This window comes from Parus major, chromosome 1A (assembly GCF_001522545.3).
Source record: "Parus major isolate Abel chromosome 1A, Parus_major1.1, whole genome shotgun sequence".
Lineage (NCBI taxonomy): Eukaryota > Metazoa > Chordata > Aves > Passeriformes > Paridae > Parus > Parus major.
Window position 1 is genome coordinate 56,823,870 of NC_031773.1, and position 18,419 is coordinate 56,842,288.

At 41.9% G+C, this 18,419-nt stretch overlaps 1 protein-coding gene across 5 annotated transcripts in view; it reads right to left on the reverse strand.

Annotated features, from left to right (window-relative positions):
• STK38L (serine/threonine kinase 38 like) overlaps positions 1-18,419 on the reverse strand; it is a 45,562-nt gene extending 27,143 nt beyond the window's left edge. The window contains exons 1-2 of one of the 5 annotated variants that reach the window (XM_033514447.1): positions 18,383-18,419; positions 17,173-17,249 (exon numbers count right to left, since the gene is read on the reverse strand). The gene's annotated coding sequence lies outside the window, so the exon portion shown is untranslated. The other 4 variants (XM_033514448.1, XR_004497524.1, XM_015629043.1 and 1 more) reach the window with 4 other exon arrangements.

The following is an 18,419-nucleotide window of genomic DNA, read 5'->3' on the forward strand; positions in this document are numbered from 1 at the left end:
GCAGGAAAGCCAACAGTGCTCTGCTGTGAAATAGCATTTCATACCTTGCTTCACCCAGCTTGTATCTGTCCTTTCTCCTAGCTCTCCCCGCATTTCACAGCGCTGCAAATCTTTATTCTCTCAGAAGTGTCTAAAAACAGGAAGCTCTTCTTACTTACTGGAGTAATTGCATTCCTGTGCACTTAAGCATTTTCACAGCTTTTAGCAGGTACTTGCATCCAGGTGTAAGAAAACATTGTTTTAAGACCTGCTAAAATAACTGGCACAAAAGAAGGTCACGTTAAATACCTTGCTGCAATGTTTTGGATCATGAAATAATTACAGAGCAAGGTCAACAATCATAAATCTGCTTCCTCCTCAGATATTGGTTTTCTGGATAAAGTCCTACTCAGGTCCAATGAAAAATATGTACAAGTGTTCAAAGGTAACAGTCACAGGGAATTTCTCTAACCTTTTGTGACCAAGAGGCACAAGTTAGGACACGAGCAAAGAATAAGCAAAGAAGCTTCAACACAGCACCAGTATGAGTTTCAAGGAAACTGTATTACATTTTCAGATGTCATCCAAGAAGCTCTACTTTTAGATTTTAGGTATTTTATAAAGCCCTTCTACTTCCTAGGGAAGCAGGACCACTGGGAATTAGGAGGGACTCTTGCACTGGAGAGTGCTGGAGAAAAAGGCACCAAGTTTGCTTTTCTTTTCCACTGATGTATGTTCAAATCCCTGACTCTTGCCAGGCTCTTTTTAGATCACATCAATCAAATTAAGTAATTACACATGATAAGTCTGTGCCAGGAAAGGAGCTGAGTGCTAAATGAGATGCAGAACATCAGTGCCTGGCCATGGCCTGTGCAGTGCCTGCAGTCAGGGTTAATGAGCACAACAGATCACTCTAGCCCTGCAAAACTGTAAATGCAGGTAGTGTCTGTTGTCAGTGTACACAACACTGAAGAACAGATGTTTGCCCATTCAAATCCCACTACAGCACTTCATTCCTTTAACTGGGATATTTGGAGCAGCAGATACCTGTTGGCACACAAAGCAGACTAATTTGGTGAGGGCCCAGAGACAGAGAGGCGTGTAGTTTCTTGATGTAAGAGATGAGTACATGGTACCACCCTCCTGGTGCCTGAAGCTGGAAAGCAGATTTGGAACGGTGGGGATGGAGCTGAGCCATACTCTTACCACCAAATCACCAGTACCAGAGGTGGAAAATGAAGCATTATCTCATAAACGAACCATAATGACAACACCTAATCCCCACAGTGATAGTAAGAATAACTGAGAAGAGAAAGCTTTACCATTGTGCCTTATTATCAGACTGGTATAGGGGAGAACAGTCAGTACAGCTGTGGTCTTATATTTCAACATTTCTATCACATTGACAATGTATACATCACAAAGATACAGCAAGTGCATAGCTGGGGTTTATCCTTCTGAGATAGAGAGGTTTAGGTAGAGAGGAAACAGCTCTTGCAGAGGCAGACTGCCTTGTGAAATCTGAGAGTCCTCCTGCAGCCTCTCCTTCATGTCCCAACTGCTCATCTCCTCCAGGGCTGAAGGACACCAGGAATGCTTTGTTATGACAGTCTGCATGTCCACATGATCCCTCCCACATAACTGCATATTCACCCTTCTAGGAAGAGAGGAGAAAGGCAAAAAAGGAATTGCATGTAGGTGAAAGATTATGAGGTCTGTGATGGGCATTACCTCCCTGTTACCTACCAGCCTTGACCTGGAAAAGTTCACTCAGAATGGGTGCTGTTTTCCTTTAAATTAATCTCAGATATTTGATTCTATTATCTAGTTTCCAAGTTAAAGGAAAAGAGAAGCAAACCAGGGTGTGGATAAAAGCTCTGGCTATATCCAGCTGCAAGGGAGGAAGAGGGAAAAGGAACAGAAGAAATCTGCTTAAGTTTCTATTAAGGCAGTATGTTAGACATACATGAAAGAGTAAATTTCCAGACTAAAAATAAATAAATAAAATTTAAGAGCCCAGTTTCCTATGCTTTTCAAAATGAAATAGAGTATTTCTTTCTGCAAGAAAAGCAGAAAAATATGAAAAATTTTCTAGGAGGAAAGCTTTCCCACCAGGGATATCTTCAGAACAGAAAACCTTGGAGCATGTCCTGAGGTCTAAGCACTCTCTTGACTAAGAAAAAGAGCAGGACTTATCAGTAAAAGAAGGACTCTTCATGAAACAGGGGTCACCTAAAGCAAAGGAGAAGAAACACTTGTGTTCCTACAGAAAGCCTCTCTCTGCTCCTTTTCAAGGTGAAAGTTTCTACTGCCCTGTAAGGTGACCAAGTGTCATTGTGCCTCCATTTCTTTATCTTTCAAGTGCAGATAAATACAAGTGGAGCTACCTGCAGGAAATCTGAACGGAAATACCAGTTTTCTACAAACAATGTGTCAAGATGGAGAGTGGTGGGTGGCAAATAAAGACGATTTTCAGGCAGTGATCTGAATTGCTTGACAAGTTGCATACAAGCAGCTATTTCCCATAAATAGTAACCAGAGAAAAACCCAAATAAGTCGTAGGAAGAATGAGGTCATTTCCACTTTTGAAGTATTATTTAACGTTAACATTTCCGTATGGGGATGGGTCCTATGCTCAAGGCCCTTACACAGAAAGGACAGACATTGCTGCCAAGTCCTGCTTCAAGGACTTGTCAGTGCAGGTCTACATTTGTTTCTTAGAAAGACAAGTCCCTTCCTCTCCACTGGGCTGACCCCTCAAGTCCCAGCCACACAGTCCTACAGTTTTCCTAATAATGCAGTCACAGGCCAGTTAGGGCAACTCAGCAGCCTGCCAAAATTAAGCTACCAACAAGCCCATGCACTTGTGAAAAGGAGATCATTCTTCCATAAGATCAGCATATTGGTTTGTCCCACACTCCAACTCCACAAATTCGGTGAAAGAAGAGCAATTAAAAAGGAGGCACAGAGGACAAGAGGGATAACAGCACTGCCCCTTTTGCAGGCAGCCAGACTTGGACTACATCCCAGTAAAGTTTGGATACACTTGTGGCAGTGGGAGGACGGGGCTGTGCCTTTGGACAGAGGCCATTTATGTCAGATTGGGTGCAACAGAAAAACCCCAGAGCTCAATGGTGACAACTGTTACACAAACATTGACACTCACCAATGAATCACATCCCTCTTGCCCCCACTTTGGCTGGCTCTGTTTAGCATTGGGCTGGTGGAGAGGAGAGCTGTGCAAAGTTCTCAAAACACAGGCTGACATTCCCTTTTACTTCAGGCTGCAACAGTACAGAGCACAATCCATTTGATTCTGATGGAAACAGGGTGAGGCTAATCATGATGAACAGCTGAGCACCCATCCATGCGCTGCACTCTCCACGGATCACCCTAGTCACATTTACAAATTCTAGGAAGGGTTTGTACCATGTGCTGCTCCCATTTGCCTGATGAGCTCTCCCAAGTTCTCCTCTTGGGGCATTGCTTGGTTCCCACACGCTGGGCAAAGCCCAGCATGGACAGCAAGCCCAAACAGCAATGCTGAGCTGCAGCAGAAGGTCACTCTGCAGCAGACACAATTTGTACTTAAATCTGAATAGTTTTATGGTCACTTAAAGCAATGCCTGGTACCTGATCTATGGGAACACAGCAGTAACATCTACTTAAAAGGCTCATCCTAATTTCTCACTCATTCCTTAATGCATCTCCTCTCAGTCTACCACTCTCCCAGAAGAGTTACCAGCTCAAATATCCCTAACAAAACCTCTAATGCTGACTTGAAGTGGTCAAATCCTGCAAAATAAAACCACATTAAATTGCTGTCATTTGCCAGTGATGCAAACATTGAAGTCATGAATATCTTGACTTTTCTGTTTCTAATTGCAGATGATATATGTACAGAGGAAGGATGCTCTTGTGGCTACAACACAGGAAAATGCATTAAGTAACATGATCTGGATTCTATTTTATTTCCTATGTGCAAAAAAAACCATAAAGAAAGAAAAAGAAAACATGTACTTAGGGTGTGCCTCAGTTACCCTACAAGAAAGCAAATGTCATTCGTGTAGCCAGCAGGTCATGTTAGGAGGCATAAGGAGCTCATGGGCACAAAGGACTGAGGTCTTAAGTATTAAGAAGTTATTAATTCATTCTAAAAATTCATTATTTGACCCAAAACATATGAGACATGTGGGCCCTCCTTTGTAAGTACACCTGTGTGAGCTGCCCATTTGAGGCTGCAGCCAAGCACGGATCTGTATGCTGTGGGCAAGAAGGGTGTGTGGCAAGATAAGCACCCGAGACAGCTTGCACTGTTCCAAAGACAGGGCTGAAATCTCACCATGAATTCAGAAACATGGAAAATATCTGGGAAAGATCAATAGGAAGGACCACTGAACAGCAATGCTCTGCAAGAGGCCAAATTTGGTGATTGCATTCCATGCTGAGCTACAACATCCTTGGAGAAACGCTGCTCTTGTGAAGCTGAGAGCATTCTTCCAATGACTATCCAGTCAACGTTTACATACTCTGTTGCCCATATGCAAATAACATTAATCAGCTGCCTTTTAAAGTACTGATAAATAGGCAACCTTTGGAAAGTTTTACAGTTTCCCAGTAAAGCTACACGCAGTATCAGGAATGTGGTTTGTCACACTGATATAGCACAGGGTAAGGGAGAATGTCCCAATTTCACAAATCACAAGGAAGCAGCTGCTCTGCTCTATTCTCTTCACTTCTGAAAATGCAAGGAGCACCAAAAAATAAACAGAAAGTAGTCTAATAAAGTAATTTTAGCAAAGAATAAAAAACATTTACATCTGTGATTCCTCAGATGATTAATTATTGGTTCAATTGAGTCTTAAAATATATTTTAACTTGCACTCGTTTACAAAATAAAAAGCAAGTTAAATCCTTTATTTGATAACTACTCCTAGCAGTAAGAAAAGGTCTGGGAAAAACAAGCACTTCTTACTCCACAGGTTATGCTCCATTGATACTGAGCCTTACCTCCCTAGCCTAGATCCATAATAAAAAATTCATTACTCTCCACAGATCTAAGATGGTAACTCGGGGTTGGAAGTACAATCTGGAGGCTAGTCTACTTTTTGTTTGTTTGGTTTTTTTTGCATTCCCTTGAGTAAAATTTTGTAAAACAAATTATGGAAATTTCAGCAAATCCTGAAAGCACAGGGAAGCTGCTCTATTGGCAGCCTCCAGGAGGGAAGGTGTGCCCTCCCTCTTCCCAGCATGCCCAAAGCTGCAAAGGTCTCTTGGGGTTGCTGGCAAGCCTCAAGCTGCTTTCTTTTCCTCTGGGTTATCCCTTGTATTAATAATGACAGAAAGGATCTCCATCTTATAATGAACTGGAGCTGCAGGCTTTATTCTGTTTCCCTGTGTAATGTACCTTCTTCCCAGCCCTCAAGTAAATTATGTTTTGCCCCTTAAAAATATTTCCCAACCAGATCTTGAGGTACTTTAAAAACTGAAACATAAAACACATGATCTTGATAATGCGAGTCGGCAAGCGTATCACCCAGACTGAGAAGGAAATGAAGTAAACCCAGCCTTCAGTCCTGGCAGGATTTTGAAGGTGTAGGAGCAAGGGAAGATCCCTGACTAGTAAGAAGTCTCTGCCACAGCCTGTAGGGAACAGACCCCTTCCTTTTAGTAGCAGAAATATATCCTAGATAGCAGAGTCATCATGGGTGGAAAAGACCTGCAAGATCAAGTCCAGCCCTTGACCAAACACCACCATGTCAACTCAACCACAGCATTAAGTGCCACCTAAAATAATTTCTTGATGATGAAATGATTTTCCAAGGATGGTGAGCCACACACGCTGACATAGCACTCTCCACATACAATCTCAAAAAATGCAGACAATTTGTGTCTGATTTCAGAAATGCATAAAACAAGGCATAACAAAATTAATCAGAGCCACCAAAAACTAAATTAAATCAAAAGTTAACTATGCAGCACCAGCATCTGAGGCACAAAGATTAACTTGCAGAAGCTGCCAAAAACCTGAAGGAAAAGTTGAGACACAGTACCAGTGCATTAGTTCTGAATCTCACCTTGAGTTTAGTATTACAGTCAGATCAGGTCAGTGCTGGGCAAAGACAGGCTGCTCCTCTGGCAAGGCTTCACACAGACACACATTTGAAAAATAAAGTGTGTGCACTTCAGGAACATAAAAATGCTTTATGGAATCCTATTTTTAACACTAAATGCCACAATGGACTATGGGAAAATCTAGAATTACTCCAAGAAACAGAAGAAAAAGCTCAGTTGACCTGAGCCCAGGGATTTTTCAGAGGTGCAACTGCAGAGGATCATAGGAACCCTGGGGCTCTCAAAGCTGCTGTTGAGGCAACACATTCTTCACGCTCTTCTGGAGAAAAACAAACAGATCCTGACCACCTGCTAGCAAAACAAAAGGAGGCTGGGAATTCACAATCTCTTGCGTGCACCCGCAGGGATATTTGACAAAAATGAACCCACTAGATCTTGTTACTGTCAACATTTCATCTGCTACAGGGAGCTACTCAGAACACACAGTGGTATCAGGGTGTTCATTCGAGGCAGCACCACCGCAAATCCACCTAGGCCTTCCCTGCACCCGTGTTTTTCTCCATCTGTAGTCACCCTAACAGGAGACAGAAGCAAACATCTCTTCACAGTACTTTTCCAAGTCCACTGACTACCCAGGACAGATAAGATGTCAAACTGCCTTGGATGTGCAACTCTTAAACACCCAAGGACAGGAAGATGAATCCTGCCCGGCATCTGAACAAATGCCAACTCTCATTGTGATGAGGATATCTGGAATGAGTCTTTGGATTCAGCAGTTTGCTTCTCCCCATAATCTCCAAAGCCTCTAACTGCTGGCTATGCTTGTAACAGATTTCTCAAGCATCTTTAGAGAGCCATCTTCAGCAAACAGTCCTACAGCAAACAGATTTCACTTTCAGTTAAACTATGTTCAAAAAGCCCAAAGAAACAAACAAAATAGGTGGCACCCCTCCTCCCCATCTGCACCACAGGACACTGGACCCTCCAGCAAAAGAGTGCCAGGCAAATCTGTAATGTGGATAGGCACAGCTCCCACCAAATTTAAGACAATTTGAATCCAACTGTGGCTTGAGCATCTTGTCATTTTTACAACCTTCAACTCTGGGCACCTTACAGACAGTAAAAATATTCTCCACATAAAGAAAGAAGATGAAGATCTGAAGCTCTATATATAGTGTTTGCTTAAAATACCTCTTTGGAGACATTCCTTGCCAAATAGGTGCCAAAACTTCAAAGGCTGAATTACCATGTTGAAATATTTGAAATGCAACTTGTTATGTTTCTTGTGAGGCATGGCTGGCAGGGAGAGATGGCATCTTTCAGCTCCAAGACCTGGTCCAGGCAGTAGCTGGAAATAACTCTTTGATGGCTTACGTGAAATGAGTCAAGGGATCTCAGTCCAGCTTCCAGCAAATTAGGAACACACATCACAAAAGCATCTGTAAGAGTCACTTCCTTTGTTGATACCAGTCTAAAAGCCAAGGACTGAATAAGGTAGGGAAAAATAATTATCCTCCCTCAAAATAGCACTCTCCTTCAAAACACAAACTGCTTTTATCCAGCATCTTTTGTGAAAGTGTCCCAGTGCATTTTTACTAACTATGAACTAATTTAAGTATTCCTTTAATACCTGAAACCTAACACTTGACCAGTAGTAAAGCCCAAGACCTGCTGGCTTCCAACATGCTAGAACCATGCAAAGGGAGAGTAGGAATGTTCCCATTCCACATTCTAACTGTATTTCTTTCTAGAGACAACAAAAGTTTCAGAGCTCTCAAGCATTTTTCTTTAAGAAAATTCAGCACAGAAACAGAGGTTCACCTTGAACCAACCACTTCATTTCAAACAATTCAATCATTAGTTATATTTGCCTTGTATCTTGCTAGTAAAAGGGCATGAAGCAAGCGATACAAATTTAGAAGACTATGTACCAATATTTTAGATTCTGCTTTAAGAAAACAAAGTAATTTTAGCTGCATGTGTCACAAACACAATTCAGAGCAATAGCTTTGAAAGTAGCGGTTGATTCCATTAATTAACTGGAACTTTTTGCATTGGGATGGCACAAGGTAACTGAATCTAATCACTCTATTAGGGGATTGGTGCTGATCAGTAAATTTAGAGATGCCAAGCTGGGCAAAAAGAATGTGTTTCATTCAGAGATGAAAAAGCCTTCTGAATTTTGGTGCTTTGTAAACAGCTGCTAAACTGATTGAACGATGCCTGTGAAGTACACAGGGTCAAATGTGGTCAGTACCTCAAAGAGTACCACATTTCAATATTGAAAAAACACTCATGAAAAACATCTCAGTACACTCATATCTGCCTAGCACTTCAAAAAGTGTGCTAAGTATCCACAACAGAGGCACAATTATTCTTTGTCAGTCCCCTCTCCCTAAAAGCTGATGAGAACTATACCATTAAATTCAAAATGGGCAGTAGATTTATTTAAAAAAAAAAAAAAAAGTTTCTTGGTTAGAATTAGCATTGACTGAGGTACCAAAGGAAATCAAGAATTAGAATAAATTCTTAGGTGTTTATTTTACTCACACATTAGTCAATGCCATTAACCTGGAAAGCCATTGGAATGCATTCAGTAAAGCTTCCTTAGCTAAATTTTGTTTCATTAAAGACCCTGCAGTTGAGGTCAAGCACAGACTACATTCCTGATCTATCCAAGTAAGGGAAAACTGAAAGGAAAAGCAAAGGCAGGTGCTTGCTATAGCACAGGACAAAAAGCCCGTTTCCCTGTCCTGATGCACATTAATACTGGCAGCCCAGTTGTTTCAGTGACTTCATCCTGTAAAACAGGTGCTTTGTTGACAAGATCATCCCCATCCCTGAATAGAAGGAAGCTGCACCCAAAGCACCAATTCAGATGTTCCAGACAAGAGTCTGGCCTTCCATCCAAGACAAATATGGAGCGTGAGCTGCATTGCTCCTACTTGGGGTTTACCAGTTTGCAATATTTGAGGAGGATTTACTTTAGGATTCAAGGAGAAGGGGGGTGGGTGGCCCTTAATTATCAAATCTTTGTGGCAAAACCCAGCCTTGCCTTGGCAAGCGAGGGAGGGAAAGCACTTGGATTCCACACTGTCATATGAAAACATCATCCTGCAACTGCATTCTCCAGCCACACACAGGCAGATGCAAATTCATTCTCCCTAATGTCCTAAGTAAGGATACAGAAGCTTTTATCTTCTCAGTCTGTACATCTTTAAAGATGGCACGACCGATGAGGAGTGCTTCAGCAAAAGAACCAAGAAAACACATTTATGCTCTGGTTCTCAGACTGAGAAAGTTATAGGCATAGAAAAATAAGGAAGATGCTGTCAGGACTAATTTCAAAAATTAGCTTCTATAAGGAAAAAATACAAATAACACTAACAGCTTCCAGTTTCTTGGATTTTTTTTTCCTTAAAGTAAAACAGTATAAGCAAAATTGTTGTTATAATTCTTCTCTTGCAGCCCTTGCTCCCTAAGCAGCACAAGCTCATTCCGTGTGTGGGGGTCAACACCTGAAACTGGACTGAACCCTAAACAAAATCAAAATTGGCTTTCTAAATATTGCTGCTTGTTTAACATAAAAGGCAGATAGAAAATTAGCTAAAATTACTTATCTTTATTAGAGGATAACAATTTCCCCCCTCCCCCAATTACTTCATCATTACTTCCTCTTTCTTTTTTGACCTTCCACTATGATTTCAATCTTTTCAAATGCAAAGATCCAAAGTAGACATTAAAGAAGTACGCGTGTCCATTGGTCGTTCCCCAAATGTTCCTTTTGACTGTAAATATTTTTTTAAAGTGCAGAATGTTATTTTGCTTATTTAAACATAAAAAGGGCAAACATATTTCTGCTTTGTACCCTCACAAAGGCCAGAGTTTTGCATCTTATTAAGCACCAAAGGTGAAAGCAGCAGTATTTTTGGCAGGCTCCAAGGAACCTCTTTGCAGCAGAGGTGCTCAGCAAAGTTATTCTGCCAGCAGCCAGGCTGCAGCACAAGCTGTGAGCAGCAGCTCCAGTCAGTGCTGTATGTCAGTGTGTACTCAGACAGGAGAAATTCTCTATTCCCTGGTTTTGGTGATACAATGCTCATCTCTTTCTCCTGAACTCTGAAAGGGATTTGTTCTTTCTTTTTTCATGTGCCACTACAAAAGTGGCTTACATGTCTGTGAGCAAACACAAACAGTTTCCATGAATCAGATGCCCCTTGGGATTAAACGGGGCTTAAAGACATCTAAGTGTGAGCCTAAGACTCTGGAATTATGAATGAACCCCAGCTGCCAGAGACAATGCTCACAAAGCTTTCAGCCTGACCTGGGAGCAGGGAACAAGGCAGGATGTACTCAAATGCCTCCAGAAAAACCAAGTGGAAAGTTCCTTTAGGCCACCCTACAGCAGCATCAGCACCACAGATCCTCATGGAAGAATCTGGGATAAGAGCTGAAATACATTAACTTAAATATCTACGTATTGGTCAAGCCCACCGGCACATCCATGGCCTGAAATTCTCTGCATTGATCATATGCCATTCATTTCACACTCCTCATCATGACAAAGCCCAAAGCAAGGGTGGGAAGACAAGAGCACACATCATCATTCCTGTCACAAGAAACTAAATTCACTTGCATCTAAGTTACATGCCAGGTATAACCAACCCTTTGGAAGTGCCAGGATTTACCTGCTCAAACTGATTAGCTGGTAAACACATTCTAATCCTCACCTGGACACCTCCATCCTTCCATATATGACTACCATGCCAGCATATGATGAATCTAAGGATTCATCTCAGATTTGTTCTCCTGTAAACTACCATAGCTACATGCCCTCAAATATTGGAGATGACTTTGCACCTGGGGCTCACAGTGACTTTAGTGTGTTTCCTTCTGCTGAAGGAATGGATGAATGCTGCCTGCAAACACTGTTCATTACTGAGAACTAGAGCAGTCAAGAACTGGTGCAATATAAGAAAGGTAAAAAATTTTCCAATTTCTTTGAAGACTTGCCAGCAAAGTATGACAATTTATAGCATTCCACTTTGTTCTTTTCCCTTTATCACTGGCTCATGGGAGGGAAAAAAAAAAAAACCAAAACAAACCAAAAAAAAGGAGAAAAGAGAGGAAAAAGATTTAACAGGCAGAAGAATCCCCTTCTGTATTCCCTTCATCTTACAAACAACTGCTATCATTTTTCCAGACCTCCTTCTCAAAATCTTCCTGCAATTCAATCTCTTACCTGAAACTATTTCTGAAGATGCTCATTCCTACTACCACAGTCCATCATAACTTAGTGATTTCCAACCTGTGGTCCAGAAGACTGGGAGATGGATGATGGGCTGGGAATGTGTTGTGCCTTGACAACAGTCTGGGACTCACTGGACTTGGGAACCACAGCCTCAATCTCTGTTGCTTATTGTCATTTTGTCCAACTTCAACTTCACTTTTATTTCACAAAGAATAAGCAACTTACAGAACATTATTCCAGGTGTTCTTAACATAATTGGTAAGAATCTGTTTGTTGTTTTCTTTTTTTTTTTTTTAAAGGAAAAAAAAAAAAACCCAAGAAAAGTTTCTCCTTGTTACTTAGGCAATTGTGCAGTGAGGTCACCATATTCAGACTACAACTGGGCTAAGATGCTCAAATGATACAGACTTCATATGATTGATCTCTCCTTCTCTGTTAAATTATACACAGAGCAGGAGTGTCCATACAATAATTACCCAGAAGAGGAACCATCTAATACACTTCAACATAAAGTGGTCATTTATACTCTTTGTTCACAAGAAATTTAAGAGACAAATTTATGAAGAACTCCTGCTTTAATAAACTGTGATTCTCTGCCCTTAAGTCACTGTTTCCTAAGACTATCTACCTATGGCTGTGATGGGGAAGGATTAAACAGTAAGACTTCAATAGAAATTGTGTATCATCAGGGTTGGTTGGTTGGTTTTTTTCTCTCCTCTCCCCCCAGTAAACCTGAATATTAATATTTCCTTTCCTACAGCATTCATGGAAATGGAGCTACATGCTATAACTAACTTCAAGAAGTGAAGGAAATGAACTATCAACAGACAGATTAGTTTAGCAAGAGACATTTTCTTTAGGCACAATAAAACTTGATTTACACAAGTGAAATATGGCAAGTCAGGCAAAGAAGAGCCACTCACCAGTTCAACCAGAGCTCTTTATCACTTTAGTGGAACCAACCAAGCACAAACAAAACCTGATTAAGATGCATGTTAATTACACCAGAAATGATAAAATTGCTTTCTTTCACCTTATCTTGAAAGTCAGAATTTGCTGTGATGCACTTGACTGCCTTCCAAGGCATGCACCACAAAGCAACCTTACTTCAGAGAACCATGGAATGGTTGGGGTGGAAGGGACCTTAAAAGAGTATCCAACTCCAGCCCCCTATCCCAGCTTGCTCAGAGCCCCATCCAACCTGGCCTTAGACACTTTCAGGGATCCAGAGGAAGCCACAGCTTCTCTGGGCAACCCGTGCCAGGGCCTCACCACCCTAACAGGGAACAATTCCTTCCTGATATCCAACCTAAACCCATTCTCAGTCAGTGTGAAGCCATTGCCCCTTGTCCTGTCACTCCAGGCCCTTGTCAAGAGTCTCTCTCCATCTTTCCTGTGGGTTCCCTTCAGGCACTGCAAGGCCACAGTGAGGTCACCCCAAAGCCTTCTCTTCTCCAGGCTGAACAATCCCAATTCTCCCGGCCGTTTAAACTGTCTTGCTAACTCTCTCCAAGAGTATTTGCTACTCCAGTGTCTGATAAGCAACAGCCATTACTGCACTAAACAGGAATGTGCTTTAACAGCTGCATGTTACCTGTCTGTACCAGCCTTGGCTGTCATTGCTGAATGACTGCGTCCTACAGAGAACCTCGTATGCAGAATGCAAAATTAATTTCTAGTTCCAGATTTTACAGCTTGTTAAATTATACTTTTAATTACTGTTAAACATTCTACATATCCAGTTGCTACTGTTTGAAGAAACAGGTACTCCCACTAAATCCTTACCTTGTGATTAAATTTGTTCTCCTTTCCTGCTCTGCAAACACCACAGAGCACAGAACAGAGGAATTGTTAACTTCAAGAAACAGCTGTCTTTAAACAAAGCAGTGCAATGCTTTTGTCTGGGAAGCTACTAATGTAAGTTTTCCTCTTCATACAGGACTCAGCAGGCTAAAAATTAGTGACATTTTAAGTGGAACAGTTCTTTCATCATCAGGCTGATATTTGGCTGCCGTTCTGGTTACCTCCCTTATAAGGCATCAACATGAGGGAAGGGCAGGGAACACATTATGCAACTGTTCATTGTAAAAAGTAATTAAAAGAAATTTTAAGAAATGTCTGTAATAAACACTTTTCCAATATACAAAAGACAAAAGGAGCCTGATACCATTGGCCTAAGGTTTTCCATTTCTCCTGAAAGGAAAGATTTTCCTTAGTTTTTATGGGAAAAGTGGAACACTGAAGCCTGTGAACTGCTCCTGGCTTCTCCAGAGTCTGGTTCAAATCTAGCTAATAACCCAGAGACAGCTCTGCATGGGTAATAAAGGGGTAATACTGGAACACCTGCATCCTGTCCCCTGCTCTGTGCACACCTGTGATCCATGGAAATCTAAAATATCTAATTCCAACTTCAGCTTCAAACAAGAATAAGGGGATTCTGCGATGAGGCCATCCACATCTTGGCTGGTTTGTACACAACAGCCCCCCTGCAGACAAAGAAATATCCTTTGGAATTTACCTATCAGTTCAGCAGTAAGTAGGCTTTTACCAGTAAAGTCCTAAAAACACTGAGACTTTCTGCCCAAAGAACAGACTCAAGACACTCCCAAGTGGCAGTGATCTGGGAGGAAGAGGCCCCATCTGTCCTTTGGAGGGCTCTCAGTGATCCCAGAGGAAGTTCATGGCACAGCACAAGCATGCCAGAGATGCAGTTTCCCTCTCCGTTGTGTCAGGGACAGGGATAGGGAGCCTGTACCACCAGCAGAGCCCCCCCAAAGCACACACAGCTCCCCACCTGTGACAAGCTGCTCCTGCCAAGCCCCTTTCCCTTGTTGCTTCTGCCTTCAGCAGTCATTCAATGTACTCGGGTGTTTTACTGGAGATGACTTTCATTCCCTCCTCATCCCTTGGTTATGGGAATGGAAGTTGTGACTACTGCCCTTGCCATACACTCCTGTGTACAGAAGCTGAGCATCTTTGCAACTCCTATGGTTTGGTGTGACCAATATCTTCATTTTAACTGCAACCAACTGATGCACAACCGTGTTTCTCATAAGCATTATTCTACTCCAGTGAACAGAGTAAAAAAGGCCTTCAAACAAGTACAACTTTCTGGGAAGGCCAAGTTTTCCAAGTGTTTGTCCGGGGGCTGGTCAGCTGGGTTTTGTTTTCTTACCAGGAGATTTAATTACTAAAATACCTTGGCACATTTTATAAATGCAGTACTTAATGTGACATTACACACAGTGCTCTCGGAATTGTAAACAGCTTTTTATTACACAGAGTTGAAAAAGGTTTCACAACTTTTCATCTGGTCAAAGATAAGAAAAATATTTTTTGTTTCCCCTTCTGTGGAAGGAAATTTAAGACACTCCAATATGCCAAGGTCTTTGCTAAGGCTGGAGCTCCTCTACAGCAAGTCAGTGATCACAGGCTCAAACTCTGGAACACAAGAGATGTAGCTAATATAAGTTGCAATACAGTAAGCACTCTTCCTCTCCCATAAAGATTCGAGTTATCCCTTTACTTCCTCCCTCCCATTCATTCTGTCACCTTTGATAAACTCCATCTGTTTGCACAACCTGCACACACCAAACAATTACTTCATCTTGGCTGTTCCGTGTCACTAAAAGGTGAATAGTTGATTCCCTTTTTACTACTTCAGGACATTATCACTCTTGTGAAATCCAATAAACCCAGGCTACCATTTTAACCAACCTCTGCTTCTTTTACCAGTAAAAACATAAAGACAACTGTTCCTTAGACAAACAAAATCCCACAGAAGTAGTCTTCCAAATTCTAGGTATCCCTTTTCTTCACATTCTGATCAGTTGTAACTCTTATAAAACCATGGGTCAGCTAACAAATTTACAAGTTTGTAGGTATAAATATTAAAGGAATACAAAACAAAGTTTCAAGTCTACAGTTTAGACCAGAATATAAAATCCAACAACTAAATTACCAAGAAATCAGAAAATCAGATATTTAAAGCATAAAAATTAGTATTTTTTTCCTGATCCACTGTTTTCCTTTGCTTTTTTAATCTGTAAAAAGTATTTAATGAGATATCAATGCGTGCCTTACAAGATTACCTAATTTCACAAGTAAGGCAGTATTAACTATGCAACTGCCCATTTTAATGCTTCCCATACTGATCAAATTATTAATTAATTAAAAGCTTTTCTTGATAATTTATTTCTCCTCCTAGTTCCTGTTTTATATTGTTAAGAGGGAAATATTCTATTACTTCCCCAAGCAAATACAGGAACAGTGAGACTGCCAGAAGTTATTCTGTAGTTTTAAACTTCAGACTTGCAGGATTTTCTGTACCAATCAAATTATAAAGTCTGCTCTGCTGCATTTGACAACTGATTTCTGAGTCTTCAAGACAGGACTCTGCCATCTTAAATACAATTCGCTATTTAAATTCATAACATGAAAGAACTCTTCCCTGAGTTCCTACCCCACAACATGAAATTGGCTTACCCCAGTGTAACAAATTTTTGCACAACAAAAGCTGTTATTTTATCACCAGACTTAGAAAAATTCTGCACCAACCCATCTCAAAAATTAGACTCCAGTTATTTATCAAACCCATATTTTCAAGCCACAGCAATGCAATTACCACTAGTGGCAGGTCTGCTCTAAGTGCAGCTATATGTTGAAATGAGCAACAAGAGAAGATTAAATGATTTTGTGGACAATTGTATGTTTGATTTATGTCAACTGCCATTACCCTAAGACACAAAGCCTCTTTCTGGGAGACTAAAAGCAAACCATTTACCATATAATATCAGCTTAGCAGGCTTTGTGCTGATGAATATTGCATTTAGAGAAGCAATTCTTTTCATAGCAATTTCCATGTCTACTCTGCATCTCCTGGAATACAAATATCAAAGTTTATCAACTGGCTTCCCATTTTAACTAATGCTCAGCTTAAACTTGGTGGGAAGAACATTTTTATTGGAATAAACATGGACTGAGCAAAAACTGAATCTGTAGGGAGAAGATAAGCTTTGACAGCAAGACAAACCCAGCAGACACACACAGTGACTAAGCTCCTTGTGGTCACCAATCTTGGGATTCAAGAGCCATCCCAAACTACAGCAGTAACCTAAATCATTAAAAACTCCTGCCCACCATTCAACCTTCAGGGACAAAAAGACAGATGAACCAAGGGAGGCTACACAGAACTCCTGAGAAGAAACAGGTAAGCAAATCTCAGCCACATGCTCTGTGCATGCACTGAACTCCAGTGTGACATCCCATATCATTCCTATCCAGGAGAGTCCAACCAGGGAGTCCACTGTGGATCAGACCCCGCCAAGGTCAGCACCAAAAAGCTCACACTAGCAGGTCCACAACAGATCATCTGACAGAAATCCGAAATTTCTATTCCCCTGGGAACATTCCCTCACCAAGAGCATAGGCCTGGTCCAAGTCCACAGCAAGTTAATGATGGGTGATGGGTTTGCTGTTTGGATTTTTTTTTAAGACAGAATAACTTTCTGGGAAAAAAAGGGCTGAAGGAAATACAGTAAGATACCTATCCTCTGTAAATATTTGCTTCTGAATTCTGCTTAGCCAGTGGCTTGGGATTTGTTGTCCCCTGAAACACTTGAGAAATAAATGTTTAGAATTTTTTAAAGCTCTGTTAAGCAAAAGTATTTAAATTGAACATACAGTATGCCATGAAAAACAAATGAGTTCACTGAGCTATGCAAATTTATTTGACTTTTTCTATCCAAGAAATTTAAAAAAAAACAACAGGAAAACATGTCTGCATATGCACAGAAGGTAAAATTGCAGCAATTCTATAGGATACAGTAACAGATTTCTCACATACAATGAGGGTGCCCACTGATCATCACCTCTTAGGTCAGTAGCCTGTGGGCTCCTATTTGTTTCCACTCTTCAGAGCAAAATTAAAGCTGACATTTTTTCGTTCCTGAGGGATAAGGAATGAAAACAATTTTTCAGATTCCTGTGTATATTCGGGCATCTTTAATGGAGCAGGCACAACAACTTAGCAAGATTTATTAGCCTTATAAACACTCATAAACAAGATCCTTCCGCTTTAAGTGACTTCAAAAAACTGTAATCAAAACACTGAATCAGCACACCTGACAAACCCATCTACAGTCAACCAAAATCTCAGTGCCCTCCAAAAAGAAGGTAAAAGCAAAAGCAATACATCCCACCAAATATCTTACAGGAAACTTCTCTTTTAAACTAAAAATAATCAAACGTCGGCATTGCCTTTGATTCAGAGGCTACAGCAGGCTCATTTATTCCCAGTCCGGATTTTGCAAGAGGAAGCCAGGTACATCAGCGGAGGCACGCGTGTGAACTCTTCTATTCTAACCCAAAGCGTTCCAGATCAAGTCAAAGCAAACAACTGTAAGTTCTTAGCATTTAACTTTTACCTGAGTCAATGAGAACTGTCTAAAGACACAGAGCACAAGCCGGACAGCCAATCCACAGGGGCCTCAAACCCAAACACCTCGGGCTCGGCAGGTTTGGGATTTGCTCCTCCCGCGAGTGGAAACTTGCGAAGGTTGTTTGCTTTTCTAAGCGCATTACGGAGATAATTTCGTCCCTTTATTTATTTCTAAAGAAGGCAGGACACCCTTAAGCCCAGAGCCACGCTCTGTAGCACGAGTACAGCCCAGCCCTGACCCTCACGGCGGGGTCTCCGCACAGCCCCGGCCCTGCTCTGTCCCCGCACCGACAGCCCCGGGGGCACCTCCTCCTCCCAGCCGGCGGCAGAGGGTCAAGTCACCCCGCCAGCAGCCAGACGAGACACCCCAGGGGCTGCGGGAGCAGTCACCCGAGGGGCAGGCAGGCGAACTGCCCCGCAGCCCAGAGCCACCCCCGATCGTCCCCGCAGCCGAGGCTGCGCTCCCACAGCCTCCACGGCGATGGCTGCTCCTGCTGCCTCACGGTGCGGGGGGGAGGAAAGAGGGAAGGCAGGGCGAGATTCCCAATCTCCAGCGGCAGCGTGCCAGTGCCGTTTCCGCGGGCAGCGCCGGGGCGGAGGGTGCCCGGTTCCCCTAGGACCCGGCTCGCCTCAGGACTCACCTACCGCCCGGTCCGAGCGCGGCGCCGCCCCCGCGCT